Source organism: Microtus pennsylvanicus, chromosome 6, assembly GCF_037038515.1.
Source record: "Microtus pennsylvanicus isolate mMicPen1 chromosome 6, mMicPen1.hap1, whole genome shotgun sequence".
Taxonomy (NCBI): Eukaryota; Metazoa; Chordata; class Mammalia; order Rodentia; family Cricetidae; genus Microtus; species Microtus pennsylvanicus.
The window spans coordinates 97175597-97180298 of record NC_134584.1 but is presented as its reverse complement, the minus strand read 5'-3'; positions in this window follow the sequence as shown (position 1 = coordinate 97180298).

Here is a 4702-nt window from a genome sequence, read left to right as displayed (position 1 = left end):
TAGTTGTCTCCATGGTAACAACAGAGGGCAGGTCCTGAAAGAGGAGGCTTCTGGGAAATGTAGTTTCCTGCGATTGCCCTGGGTCCAGTTTCCCAACCACCACCACCACCATAGTGTGCTGCGTGGTAAAGTATCAGAGCGCAAGAGCTGATCACCAAGATTTTAGGAATTTTTTTGTGAGCCAGTTGTCAAACACAGAATCACTAAATGATAAAAATCTCCCATGAAGTGTCTTAGTCACTTTTCTATTGCTATGAAGAGACACCATGAGCAAGGCATCTTAGAACAGAGTTTATTGGGACTCACGGCTCCAGAGGGTTAGAATCCATGACTCATGGCAGGGAGCACAGCAGCAGGCTGGATGGAATGGCCCTGGAACAGTGGCTGAGTGTTTACACGGGCATGCGGCAGGGGGTAAACTGGGAATGGCATGGGCTTTTGAAAGCACAAAGCCCAGCCCCAGTGACACACCTCCCCCAGTGAAGCCATACCTCCTCCAACGAAGCCACACCTGCTAACCCTAGGAAGTAGTTCCACCAACTGGGGACCACCAAACCTTCAAATGGGGGGTCGTTCTCATTCGAACCACTCCACAAAGTCCTTCTATTAAAAAAAAAAAAGCAGTGAATCCTCCAACTTCGTCACTTCCCAATTACTTGACTGCTTTCTGTGTACTTGAGGTAATTTTATGCTAACCCATGCCTCTTAGGCATGCTCTGTCCAGGGATGTCCGAGCAAGAGCTTAGAATGCAAGGTGGTTATTTACGCCATGGGAATTGGAAAAGGCTGCAGACAAAGGTTCCTCTTGGGAAGCAAATGGCTAAACACCCTCAAGCTACCTCTGCCCTGCCATAGGAGAGGTAGCCTTCACCAAGACACCTGGGAGTGCAGGATCTAGGGAGGCAGGTTACTTGATCAAATGTGTGCTTTGGGCTAACCTGGGCCTCTTCGTGTAGCAGACAATTTATGGTCTAGCTGATGTCGTGGTGGATGCAGAAACTCTTCCCAATGGTGGCTCACAAGGACTGGTTGACTCCAGTTTCTGGGGAGCCAGCATCCTCTTCTGATCTCCATGGGTTCCTGCATGTGTGTACACTCGGATGCATACAAATAAAGTAAATACATTTCTTTCTTTCTTTCTTTTTTTCTTTTTTTCGAGACAGATTTCCTCATAGTTTTGGAACCTATCCTAGAACTCATTCTATAGAAAGGGGGCGGGAGAAGCCTTCGTAGACTCGCTTCTCTACACCTTCGAATTTGCAATTCGGCCGGGCAGTGGTGGCGCACGCCTTTAATCCCAGCACTCGGGAGGCAGAGGCAGGCGGATCTCTGTGAGTTCGAGACCAGCCTGGTCTACAGAGCTAGTTCCAGGACAGGCTCCAAAGCCACAGAGAAACCCTGTCTCGAAAAACCAAAAAAAAAAAAAAAGAATTTGCAATTCGATGTGATTATTACCTTAAGGCTTGGTGAAAAAAGGCTTTGTCCTATGTGCTTAGATTTACAGTCTAATGCTTTACTCAGCCATTTTACCTGTTTGTTAACCGTTGGCCTCGAACTCACAGAGAGAGGCACATGTTTGAGGTCACAGGACGATTTGTGGGAGTCAGTTCTCTCCTTCCATCATGTGGTTGGTCTGGATTTTGAGCTCAGGCCACCAGGCTTAGAAGCAAGGCAATGGCAGGGGTCAGGCACTGGACGGGGCTGAAGCTGACATCTCAGGTAACCACTCTGCCACCTTTACCCTTAAGGCCACCACATCTGCCTTTTCTGATGCGGGGTGACAGCAAGCTACTTGTCACCTCCCATAACTGAACCTAGGGGGAGGGAGGCTACAAAGAGCATGGCCCCAAACTCAGAAAAATCAGCACAAATCATAATTTGGATTGTTTCAGATGAATATGTTTTACTCTGGGAAGAATTTCATGTCTTTGAATGTTAAGCTATTTAATGAGAGCCTAAAGCAAATGCACCTGTTTCCTGCCTCTTTGTTAGAGTGTAACTTCAGAAGCTGGCTATGAAGCCCTAGGCAGAACAAAGCAACAAGAAGCTGGGGGAGGGGCCCTCCCTGCAGCTCACCAGGACACCAACAGGGCAGGGCAGGCCAAACTCTGGCTTAGTCACCTTCATTCATGGCAGGTGTCAGGCACTGGGCGGGGCTGAAGCTAACATCTCTGGTAACCACTCCGCCACCATCCTGGGACAGTAGAAGTCTTGCTTTCCATGTCTGCAAGTGGAATTGGCCTCAGGGGCTGCAGAGGCAGAGGCAGAGACAGCCCGCTTTGGGGGACTCTGGTCCTTCTAAGAAGATGTCCGCTCCTCAGCAGTCACTGTTGCCAGGCAATGACAGAGGAATCTTGCCTGTCAATCAAGGACACACTTGACTTCAACCTGGGTGCTCTGCGGGGCACTGGGAGTCGCTATTGTTGGGACTCTAGAAAGCCAGGGGTCCCAGCCCCACAGACCCTCCCTGGCCTTGGAGGAGAGTCGTCTTTCCCCCACCCCTGTCTATACCAGGAAGCCAGTCAATGGGGTTGTAGCCTGGTTGGCCCACATCTCGTTGAGCCTGCCCAGGAAAGCCACAGCCCGGGTTGCCTTGAGTTTCAGGGTGGGGACGTGGAGATAGTTCTGAGGCAGAGTCTTGCAATGTACCTGTCTTAGTGAGTGTTCCATTGCTGTGAAGAGACACTGTGACCAAGGCAACACTTATAAGAGAAAATTTTTAATTGGGACTTACAGTTTCAGAGGGTGAGTGTATGATCATCATGGTGGGAAGCAGGCGGGCATGGGGCTGAAGCAGTAGCCGAAAGCTTTATATCCTGATTTGCAGGAAGCAGGAGGGCTGGGGGAAGAGACACTGGGCCTGGCATGGGCTTTTGAAACCTCAAAGCCTACTCCTAGTGACACATCCTCTCTAACAACGCCACACCTCCTAACCCTTCCGATAGTTCTTTATCTAAGGACCAAGCATTCAAATATATGAGACTAGGTAGCCCATTCTCATTAAATCCCCACAATAGCCAGGCTGACCTGAAACCTGCCATCCCCCTGCCCCACAATCTCCTTCGGCATTGCCCACTGCCTTTTTGTTGGTTCCACATGCTCTTGAGTGCTGGGATTACATGCATGCGTATCCCATGCATCCAGGAAGGGTCCTGGGAGGAGCCGGCACCCACAGGTGCCACCCTGGCTTCAGTCCAATCTGTGGAGGGATGTTGCGTGGACAGGTTGTTGTCCCTCTCTGACTCTATTTCCACATTGCAGCACCCTTGGCCAGTTCTTTAAGTGGTGGTGGAGGAGGGAAGGGGGTGTCAATAGGAATCAGGGCCGGCTATCTATTTTTGCCACAAACCTCTCAGGACAGAGCAGGAACTCTATAATGCCTATTTGAGGTGAGGCAAGGCCTAGGCTCTGAGAGGTGGGGCCACATGCCCAGTGTCACACGACTCCTGAGTAGCAGAGTCAAGATTCCAGTTTCTAAGACAACTCTATCATTAGCTCTGATGCATGAGAAACACCTGTGACGGTAAGACCCAAAGGCCCCAAGCCTGTCCTCCAAAACAGACTGCGGCTCAACACACACCAAAGCATGGGATCCTTTCCCAGAATTCAACAGCAGCCTTATTGCCTTCCTTCCTCTTACTAGCCAGAAGTCATACGACAAGGATGTTCCAGTTGGGCAGGAAGTGGCTGGCAGCCTTTAGTCTAGGCATCTATACTGGCCTACTGGGAATGGGTAATGAGGGGCACAGAAATCTAGGTAGACAGAAAGCCCTGGGAGGTAAGGGGTACTCTGCAGGACAGGGGTGGGGCGCTCACCATTGCTCCTTTCCCTCTCATTTTAGTCAGAGTTCTCGAAAGAGAACTGATAAATGAATATACATGGGATTGTTAGAGTGGCTTACAGGAAGGAGCCGGTACAGGCAGCCTAACAATGGCTGTCTCACGTTAGAGAGGCTGAGAATACGGAAATTGCTGAATGTTTCAGCAGCCCCAATCTGATGGAGAAGGTTCCTGGAGAGCTGATGGTCTTCAGTCCACACTGGTGCTAGTATCAGCTGAAGAACCCCACAGCGACAGGAGATGGGTTTGCCAGGGAGACGGGGGACAAGCAGGCAAAAAGCCTTTCTTCACTGTCCTTTTATCTGAGACCAGAAGGTGACACTCACTTAGGGTGGGTCTTCTTGCTTCAACTAATATGACCTAGAAAAATCCTTTACAAGTTGATTTTAGTTGATATCGGATGCAGCCAAGTAGACAATGAAGATTAGCCCTGTTCCACATCTCTATTATTATTTTCTTTGTTTTTTGAGGCAAAGTCTCACTATGTATCCTAAGCTAGCCTTGAATTTAGGATGATACCACCGTTGCCTCCTGAGGGCTGAGATTATTGGGGTAACCTACCAGATCTGGCTCTCTCTATTATTTCGGCTGCTTTTTGCTTCTCATGGAGGCCGGAGAAAGAGGGGGAATTAAGGAGATACAGGAGAGAAAGGAGCCCCTCACGCTGGAGTCTGATTGAAGACTCTTGACAGCTGAGAGTCAAACGTCCCAGCATGATGAACGTTTGCTGTGACGGCTGGCGGCCCACACAGCACAGTGGTTTCTCTTCGCAGAGGGATTTCAAAGAATGTCAGCCTAGCAATGAACTATGCTCCAGTCCTATAGTGTATGACAGCTTCCCTTTCCCAACGAGAAATGGGCA